The 10,631-nt window shown below is 43.5% G+C and overlaps 1 pseudogene; it reads left to right on the forward strand.

Annotated features, from left to right (window-relative positions):
- Positions 1 to 253: 253 nt before the first annotated feature.
- LOC105987593 overlaps positions 254 to 10,631 on the forward strand; it is a 55,682-nt pseudogene continuing 45,304 nt past the window's right edge.

Below are 10,631 nucleotides of genomic sequence, written 5' to 3' on the forward strand. Positions count from 1 at the left end.
GCTGTACATAAATTGGTTTCCATGGTTTGTTTGTCTCGGCCGCTTTGCAGGTGGCTGAGGAGATGCGGCTTGTCTCCCTGCTTGTTACAGAGTGAGTAATGTCACATTTACCACCGACATGTTGTAGATAAGGGCCTCATAAATATAAGACTCTCCATCCGAGAAGGGAGGTTGATCCTGAAAGACTGAGACAGGGGATGGTGTTCGCTGCATTATTTTGTCTTTTGTTTAAATTTCCTTTTGATTTTTTTCCCCCGCAAGGAACATTTCTCTCAAGTGCATGCAAGATACCAATGAATTCCTTTCTGATCTGAATTCAGTGAAGCCCAAAGAATATGCTCTGAGAAGTAAGTAGGCACACAGGCCCATGGTAGGCAGTCTGAGGGGTGTGGTACAAGCATTTTAGATGACCTCACGAGAAATGAAAAACACAGCATCAAGTCAGGTTCAGTGGCTCACGCCTGTAATCCTAGCTACTTGGAGGGGATATGGATTATGATTTGAAGCCGGCCTAGGCAAAAAAACTCTTTAACCAATAAGAATCTAGGTGTGGCCGTGTTCAATTTTTATCCCAGTTACTCGGGAAACCTAAATAGGAGGAGGATTGTGGTCCAGGCTGCCTGAGGGGGTAGGGGGTGGGCAGGGAGGGAGGACTATTTTGAAGAAAAATTAACAAAAGCATAAAAAAGACCTGAAGTATGGCTGCTTGACAATGCTACACTGAACAGAGAAGAGCCTTAAACCTTAGCTTATGGATGGCACCAGGCTTCAGAGTCTAACCATGGGAATCGCATAAGGACCAACATTCTAATAGGAAGAGAATTATTTATAAATCACATAATGTTGATTATTATGACTGGAAACAATAGCATTTTGCTGTCTTATGGTGAAGGTTAGTTTCTTTTTCTAGATATGAACTCTGCTTGTGATAATAAGGTGTTTTATTATTCAGGGAAGCCATCTTGCTCATTGCATAACTGACTGGTATAGGTAGCTATGGGTACATATCTGTGATTGGCTCAGATGAGAAGCAATGGTATGCAAGTGTACCTCCTTGTGGTATAGGGTGGTTGGGTTTTATATGCTTGCCAAAGTTATTTTCAAAATGAAGGGGACTCACAGCTTTCTACCAATGTGGAGATGGGTTTTCAGTGGGGTAAACTTTCCTTTGAGAAAATGCTTCATTGTTGTTTCTAACAAAGGGGGAAAAGGTAAAAGTTCATTCCGGAGCCAGATAGCCTAATACAGCGATTTCTATTTCCATGGAGAAGGTACGACTGCTTGGTACTGAAAAACACTTCACAATATGTATCATCTAAGATAGAAGTTTTCAATCATGTGGAGAGAATTCCACGTAGCTGCTCTGAAGCAGTTGCCATTGTAATCCCGAATGGGTAATTTAATGAAATGGTGGTAAAATATAAATCCAATTAATTCAATCGCTGTTTTCTTCAAGTCATAATTTGGAATTGATGATGGTTGTGACAACACTTAGTGACATGGATAGGGAACATGGGGACAAAAATGGGCCCGAAGAGGCTAGTTGGGAGAATCCAGAGATGTGCTGGTTGGCTGGGATTTCTGACGAGGTGACAGTGAACATTGTCCTAATTGGTCACGGCCAGGCTAACGCATTATAGTGCCTTGCTGGGTCCTCTACTCAGGCACCATGCGTGTCTCCTCTGCAGGCGACTGAAAACAGAAGAGATTGTTGTCTTGTTTTGTTAACACACATTTCCCCAAGATAATTGGTCCCAGACAGAATTGACTTATGGAGATGGGCTTAATGACTGTTAAAATTTTGTTTTGTTTTGTGGTGCTAGTCCTGGGGTGTGAACTCGGGGCTTGAGCTTTGTGCTCAAAGCTAGCCTTCTATCACTAGAGCCACAGCTCCACTTCCGGCTTATTTTAATTTTATTTTTTGTCAGTCATGGGGCTTGAACTCAGGGCCTGGTCATTGTCCCTAAGCTTTTTTTGCTCAAGGTTAGCACTCTACCACTTAGAGCCACAGTGCCACTTCCAGTTTTCTGGTAGTTGATTGGAGTCTCTCATACTTTCCTGCCTAGGCTGGATTTGAACCTTGGTCCTCAGATCTCAGCCTCCTCCTATGTAGCTAGGATTTCAGGCATGATGCATCAGTGCCTGGCTCTGTTAACTTACTTTAATGGATAAATACATTTGTGTATAGTTGCTATGTGTGGTTTTCATTCTAATGTGTTTATATTTGTCATAGTTGCTTTGAGATTTTTCAGCATGGCACACAATTTTGACCCGGATTTTCAGCATGGATTTCCTGAGAGCCATGTGGATGGGAAAATAAGAGTCAGTGCATGGTGTAGTTTAACACAGCAGCAGATGTCCTCAGAGCCCGGGACAGGAGCTGTCCCTTTTAGTGCTCAAGCCCCTTATTTAGGGGAGGAGAGAGTCTACTTTGTAAAGTACACGATAGTCTACTTTGTAAAGCAGAAAATGGAACCACAGTGATGTAAAGGATCTTGCCCAAAGTAGGTGGTAGATAGACAATTCAAACCCATGTTATTGGACTCCTAAGCTTATCTTTTGCATCATTGCCTAAAATAATCAATGGTTAAAAAGCAAGGCTGAAGAATGGAAAGGAATGAGAGACACCAGTACATCATACAGTCCAGAAATAACATCAAGGAGGAAAAGCAACTGGGCATGGTGGCACACTCCTGTAATCTCAGCCCTGGGAAGGCTAAATCAGGAAGATCTTGAGTTCAAAGCCTGCCTGGGCTACATACCAAGATCATGTTCAGAAAGAAAGAAAAATCAAAAGAAAAAAAATCTTGCAAGAAGATTATATGTAATACCTAAGTGTAAACTAATACAAATCAAGGCTCTCTGTTGCTCAATGTATGTAGAATAAATAAGAAACGCATGCAAATGGCAACCTCCAAATTCACCTTTGTCCTTCATGTGTTCTCATTCCTTTTTTTTTTTCTTTTTTTGTCTTGTTTGTACTGGAGTTTGATCTCTAGGCTTAGTGCTTGCTTGTCTCGCTTTCTTAATGGGCACTCTACCACTCGATTCATGCCTCCAGATTATATTATTTTTGGAGATAGTCACTTGGACTTTTCTGTTTGAGCTGACTTTGATCCATAATCCTCTGGCTATCAGGCTCCAAAGTAGCTAGGATTACAGGGGTGAGCCATCAACACCTAGAAATCACCTCCATGTGATTTCTAACAGATATCTTGACCTCTCTGGAAAGCTCTATTTGGACAATCTGTCTTTCTTCTTTCTCTGTCTGACCTGCACAACCTTCCCCCCAGGAAGTCCTTTCCGTTCCTCATTACACGGTTCCTGTAAACTAAAACAAGTTAGGAGAGCTGGGCTAGGCCACATCACCTAGCTCAACCTGCTCCCTCCCTTCCCGCCATGGCCTGCATATTCCCCACTGGGGAATTAGAAAATTCTGATTCCCAGGCCCAGTAGAGTGCTGTACAGGGTCTGTACTGACTTGGGAGAGCCAGTTAAGTTTTCAAGCTGGTCGTTAAGCAGTTAATGATTTAATTTACCATTAAATCATGTTAAGGATAAATATTCAAAGAGTCATCATTTCTTGGACATATGTCGACATTTTACTAATTTGATGTGGCGGGGGGGGGGGAGGATGCCCGGGATGAAATCCAGGGCCTCATGCATTACTAGGCAAGTGCTTAGATGTATTATTTATTGATGCTTTGATGCCATTTCTCTGCCAGGTGTCAGCATGGCGGAGTTGTGGCTGCATTACTACACACAGCCTTCTAGCTCTGTGGTCAGCCATATTTCATTGGGAGATGGAAGTCAGCCAAGCTGACATGGAATTTAGCAATTGCTACAAGTTGGAGCTTGATTTATTGTCTTGTTGACTGTCTAGACTTAAGAAACTGATGGAGACATTGTTACAAATGCAAGTTAAACTTAGAGATGGGTAATGTCTATAGTCATCAAATTATCAATTCCACAAAAGACAAGCTTTGAGTCTTCAGGACTCAAACTGCCATCTGGTTCAGCATGCAAATTGTTCATGACATGGTCAGGTGCAGGCCAAGAACATCTTTGCTTCACATTCCTTTTATTCATGAAGGCCAGCAAAATACCAACTGGCATTCAAGTCAAGATTATACTTGTTGGTCAGTTGAAGCTATAGACTAGGTACGGATAAAAAAGTATATCCCCATCTGTCTCCAGTGGGGAGCGGAGATGTAGTGAAATTATTCTGTGAAGTTGGCTCTTTGTGGAGTTTATAAGGAGTACCATAGATTTTTTTTATTACTATTTGTAATTAGTGTCTGTTATGAGTTGAATCATGTGCCCCCAAATTCACAGGTTAAACGTCATAACCTCATTCTCTCAGCATGAACCTTTGTGTGGAGATAAGGCCACTAAAGAGATTATTCTAAAGCAAAGTAAGTAGAAAGGGCCTCAATCCAATGCCAGGTGCCAGAGGAGATTACAGCTGGGTGCTGGTGGCTCATGCATGTAATCCTAGCTACTCAGGAGGATGAGATCTGAGAATCACAGTTTGAAGCCAGCCCAGGCAGAAACGTCCATAAGACTTCTATCACCAATTAACCAGCAAAAAGCTGGAAGTAGAGTGAAAAAGCCAATTGAGAGCATAAGGTCTTGAATCAGGCCCCATTACTGGCACAAAGGGAGAGAGACAGAGAGAGATAGAGAGAGAGAGAGAGAGAGAGAGACAGAGAGGCAGAGAGACAGAGAGAGACAGAGAGGAAAAAGAAGAGAGTAGAACACTGGCGTGTTCACAGAGGGGCCATTTGAGGACACACAAGAAGGCAGCCATCTGGAAGCCCCAGACAGAGACCTCAGAAGAAACCAACTGTGCCTACAATCTGATTTGGGGCAGAACAGTCCACAGAACAGTGAGGAAATGAATTCCTGTTTCTTAAAGCACTAGCCTGTGGGGCTGGGAAGGTGGCTCAGTGATAGAGTGCTTGCTTTGCATGCATGAGGCCCTGGGTTCCATTCCTCAGCCCACATAAGCAGAAAAAGCCGGGAGTGGCGCTGTGGCTCACATGGTAGAGCGATAGCCTTTAGCTGAAGAGCTGAGGGACAGCGCCCAGGCCGAGAGTTCAAGCCCCACGACCGACAAAAAAAAAAAAAGCACTAGCTTGTGGTTATGGCAGCCCTAGCCAGCTAATACAGAATGTAACACGTCATCTTTTATCTCAGGACAATCTAGAACAGCACACATTTGGAGAGTATTGTGGGCTGAATTGCCCCAAACGATGGCTTTCTGGTTCCTGTGGCTGCCAGCTTATTTTGGAAATAGGATCTTTGCAATAATTCTATCAGGGTGAAGTTCTAGAGCAGGTTAGGTGAGCCCTGATCTGTGATTGGCGAGATGTTGAGAGTACTGGTTGGGGTTTTTGTTTATCTCACTTAATCTAAACTGAAAACAACAAAGATGTTCATCAAAACTGCACACAAGCCAGGTGCCGGTGGCTCACATCTGTCACCCTAGCTACTCAGGAGGCTGAGATCTAAGGATCACATTGCAAAGCCAGCCCAGGCAGGAAACTCTGTGAGACTGATTTCCCATAAACTACTCAAAAAAGCCAGAAGTGGTGCTGTGGCTCAAGTGGTAGAGTGCTTGCCTTGAGCAAAAGAAGCTCAGGGACAGTGTCCAGGCCCAGAGTTCAAGAAAAAACAACAACAACAACAAAACCAACAACAAGAACAGCAACTACATCAAAAACAACTGCACCCATCTCTCCAGGATGTGAGCAACTTGGGCACTGAAGCCGACAGCCATTTTGGTTCTGGTGAATAAAGCTTCCTCTTTTTGTCGTGTTGCTAATATGACGGAGCTTCAGACTTCCAATAGGTGAATTGGGAGAACACACTTCAACCCATTCTGCACGTGAATTACAATGAACACAATGAAATCTGCCATATAAATTCCACAGAGGCAACTGACTTTAAGAGAGGGATGCTGGACCCAGAGAGACAGCAGAGCAAAGCCACAAGAGGCTGGCAGCCAGCGGAAGCTGGGAGGCTGGCGGGGGCGGGGCGGGGGGGGGGTGGACAGGGAACAGCATCCTCTGCCAGCCCTGATGGCAGACTCTCAGTCTCCAGCACTGTGTGAGAACACAGTTCTGTTGTTTTAAGCTACTCCGGCTGTGGGGATTTGTTAAAATGGCGCTAGAAAATAAATACAGAAATGAATTCAGATTGCTACAGTCTCCCAACACCATCTCTAGAATTAAAAGCAGATATTTATCACCTGGGGTAGAAAAGAAGCCAATCTACCTCTGAACCTCTCTTTTCCCTGAAGTGCAGCAGAATCACGTGAAGCTTTTCTTTGTTTTTATGTCAGTACTAGGGCTTGAACTCAGGGCCTGGGTACTATTCCTTAGCTTTGCCACTCAAGGCTCACATTCTACCACTGGACTCCACTTCTGGCCTTTTGCTGATTTGTTGGAGAGAAGAGTCTCACAGACTTTCCTGCCCCATCTGGCTTTGAAATATGATCTTCAGACCTCAGCCTCCTGAGTAGCTAGAAATACAACAGTGAACTACCAACTCCCTGTTTCTAAGCTGCTTTTAATTATTTGAAAATGAAGACTTGGATCGACTGCTGTGTGATTTGAATTCAAGCGCAGGTGCAGTCGGGGCTTAACTTCTTCTGTTCCTGCCTTTCAGGATGATTGAAAGCACATGGAGTTTGAAGGGGCCCAGGCCCTGCTATCTCTTAGCTCTTACCAGAACTCATTAGGATGGAGGCCAGAAAAGGACAACTTGTCAGTTTCAGTTCATAACTAGAAATAGATGCAACCTGAATGTTTGTAGAGCTGAGAAAATGAGCTCAAGTAGAAATACCATCAGTTTACAAAGCAAAACACCAACTGGAAAGAACCACAACTGCATGATCTCAAAATAAGGATCTGGGCCTCCATGTGTGCCCTTGAGAGTTTTTCTAGTGGCAAGACAGGCTCAGAACAGCTATTACTATGCTAGTTTCTTCAAGTTTAGTCTACAGAATTTGAGCAACCTAATGAGGGAGAAAGTAACTTGAAAAACATGTTAGTTGATATATCATAAATGCATCCAATGGTTTATAATTGTTTTGCTTTTCTGACACTTTCTGAGGAGCTGAGTTTGGGCCTGTGAAGTCATTTTTACCAAAGTTTAATTCAATTCAGCAAATATCCACTGAGCTCTTTCTCTGAGACACCTATTAGGTAAAAGATGAGCAACCTCCTCTGTGTGGGAGTCAGCGAGGGACGCAGCCACATCGCCTCTCCTGGATGCCAGAGTCTGGACTGCTTCCTGGGAGAGGCTGTCTTCCAGCTAGGAGTAGTGACTCAGTATTTCCCAGCAGGCAGGAAGGACAGACAATCTAGGCCGGAAGATGGCAAGTGCTGACCTGGTACGGGTTTGTCCTTACAATGGAGGAAATGTACTTGGGTTCAGGAGGATTAAGATGGGAAGGGCAAAGAGTTTTTTAAGTGCCTGCGCAGGAGTCTGGAATAACTGTAATGTTCAGAGTAGTAAAACCTGGCCGCGCTGTTAGGAACACCTGGGAAACGTGAGCGGCCTAAGCCCCTCCCTTGGCCTTGGGTGCACTCTGCGAGGGTGGAGCCTGTTACCAAAACACCAGCCAAGCTGATCTAACAAGAACCTGGCGTCCAGCAAGAGAAGAATTCAGACCTGAAGCGAATGTTAGTACAGGCGATAGGGAAGTGTATTAGGATAGAAACATGGCAAGAGAAAGGAGATTCTGTGCCATGGACATGTCACAGAGAGCCAGCACTCCAGTTCATCCTTTGCCTGAATCTTTAGGGTATGCGCATGAGCATTAGGTTTAAGTAGAGGAAAAATTAGAGTCAGGGGATAAAGGTATGCACAGTTTAGGAGTCCCAGGTACAGTGGTGGTTTAGCTGGTCATTATCTCAGCTCTGCTTCTCCAAGGTTCTTAGAGTTGTTATTGCTTGTTGTCACTTGAAGGGACCAATCTGGTTCCCATGAGATGACTTCTCTGGCTCCGAGGTGCAGTCTGATCATTACAGGTAATTATCCTCATTTGGAGGCCATCTGTCCTGCAAGGTTCCCATAATCCCCAGGGGTAGCTTTAACGTCCTTGGTCATAGAGACGTTGTCTTTCTTGGAGCCCACGATGATTGCAAAGTGACGAGAAAAAACAGCTTAGAACAACGACAGGCATAATGGAGGAAGAGTTGCCAGCCTTTTCTCTTGTTTTTTGTTCATTTGTGGCAGCAAAAAGCAGCTTACGGACCTGTTATCAATACACTTTTAAGAGGGTATGGAAGAGGATTGTTCTAGAGAACAGCATTAGCCTTGGGATGTGAGTACTTACTGAGATGGCCCTAGGTCCCAGTCTCCAGGGCCGCAGTCACTTGTGAATTGGGAAGTTTAATTACTGTGTGTTTGCCGAGCCTTTGTGATCTATCCTCCATTTCGAGTTCTCTTTGCCCTTCCCTGTCTCTCAGGGCTAGCTGCCGCCTGAAAGAGCCTGAGCATCAGTGTTTATTTTTTAATTGTGGTGGGTGATTCTAACACCCACCAGAGCTGAACGTAACAGCTATAAATACATGTCTGAAAAGCCGAAGGGGTCAGATCATAGCTGCTCTTGGCACTGTGGGCCAGGCAGCCTCTGGTGTAACTACCCCACTTGGCCATTTTGTGGGAAAGCAATCCTGACAGTATGAAAACATAGCAACATGGCTGCCTTCCAACGAGACCTTACTGACAGAACAAAAGGGGTCAGAGTTTGCCAAGCCCTGCTATAGACAATGGAGGGATATGGAAAAGATGTTGAGTTAAAATTTTATGTTCTATCATTTAACATAATATATGAATCTACCCTGTAAAGGAACCTAAACAATATAGACAAAGTACAAGCCTTTATTCTGTCATTCAAATACAAGGCTCCTTCCTGGATAAAAACTTGTCAGCAGGGTATATAATTTCCTAGAAGGTTCAAGAATTTTCTTCTTATTTAAAAATTTCTTTCTCTCATCTTCCTTCCTTCCTTTCTTCCCTCCTCTTTCCTTCCTTTCTTCTCTCTCTCTGTCTCTCTGTCTCTCTCTCTCTCTCTGTCTGTCTCTTTCTCTCTCTCCCCCCCCCTTTGGTAGTACTAGGGTTTGAATTCAGGGCCTTGTGCTCATTTGGCTTCCTTACTAAGGTGGTGCTCTATTGTTTCAGCCACACCTTCAGTCCTGCTTTTTGTTGGTTGTTTTGGAAACAAAATCTTATGAACTTTTTTGCCTGGGTTGGTTTCAAATCTTGATCCTCAGGATCTCAGCCTCCTGAGTAGCTAGGGTTATAGATATGAGTCACTGGTGCCCCGTTGCATACTTACTGTTCTTAAATGATGATGATGATGGTGATGATGATTCTGTTAGTCCTGGGGCTTGAATTCAGGGCCTGGGCACTGTTCTTGAGCTTCTGTGCTTAAGGCTAGAGTTCTACCACTTGAGCCATAGCTTTACATCCAGCTTTTTGCTGGTTAATTGGAGATAAAAATTTCAAGGACTTTCCTGCCCTGGCTGGCTTTAAAACTGGATTCCCAGATCTCAGCCTCCTAAATAGCTAAGATTACAAGCATGAGCCACTGGTGTTTGTCTTATGTGTATTTATTTTTCATAAAGTTCTGAAATTTAATACCCTGTTGCCCATTTCACTATTTCCTGAGAACTGCAATGATTTGAACTTACAATCATTAAACTGGTTTGTCCTATAAAGTTGTGTTTTCATATGACTTCATGTAATAGTTGGTGTCGTACATTTATGGCCATCCAAGCATTCCTATCACAAGCATCTTTCTATGTATGCTCATGTGTGTTTCCTTAAAGCACAGTTTGAATTTCTAGGTCCCTGGGTCCATTAGAAGGAATCTTTGGTAAAACCAGAGACACTAACTCTGTCAAACTTTGACATGAAAGGAAGCTATGGGCAGGCCGTGGGCAGCTCACAGGAGGGAAAGAGAGCAAAGGCCTGGTGTCTGGACTAGTCCAGACCAAGCAGGCTTGATTCTGCAGCCTCTTAGCCAGCCACTGGTGGGTAATGCAGGCCAAGTTTGGCTTTGTCCCTTGTCTACTCCATTCATTCATGGGACAGGGTCGATCTCATGTTATGCTGAAACTGTTAGCTTCTCTATTGAGAAAACTTCATTTTATTTTCAAGAATCCGCACTTCCAAAGAATGGTATTTATTTAAAATAAATCTGGTTACTGTGCGATGGGAGAATAGTGTCCAGGAGGCCAAATAGAACTATTTCTTCCTATTCTTACTAATCAGATGGGTAAAGAGGAGTGTGGTGATGTAACGTAAACAGCTTCCTTCTAGTGACTGGCCAGCTGTATTTTCTTCTCCAAAGGTTTATTGTTCATATTTTTGGTTGATCTTAGATACTTCTTTGGCTTTTTAAAGATGATTGATTTGTATATATTTGTATATTCTGAAAGCAATTCCTTTTCTAAGTTATAAATGTGGTAAACGTGTTCTTTTCTTACCTTTTATCTTTGTTTCTGGGGCTCTGGCAAATTTAGTCTGTCTGTTCATTTATTTATTTAAAGTGTATAGCGGTACCGGGGCTTAAACTCAGGCTTAAACTCTTTTTTTGTGGGGGGCGGGGGGGG

This window comes from Dipodomys ordii, unplaced genomic scaffold, assembly GCF_000151885.1.
Source record: "Dipodomys ordii isolate 6190 unplaced genomic scaffold, Dord_2.0 Scaffold43, whole genome shotgun sequence".
NCBI classification, from domain to species: Eukaryota; Metazoa; Chordata; class Mammalia; order Rodentia; family Heteromyidae; genus Dipodomys; species Dipodomys ordii.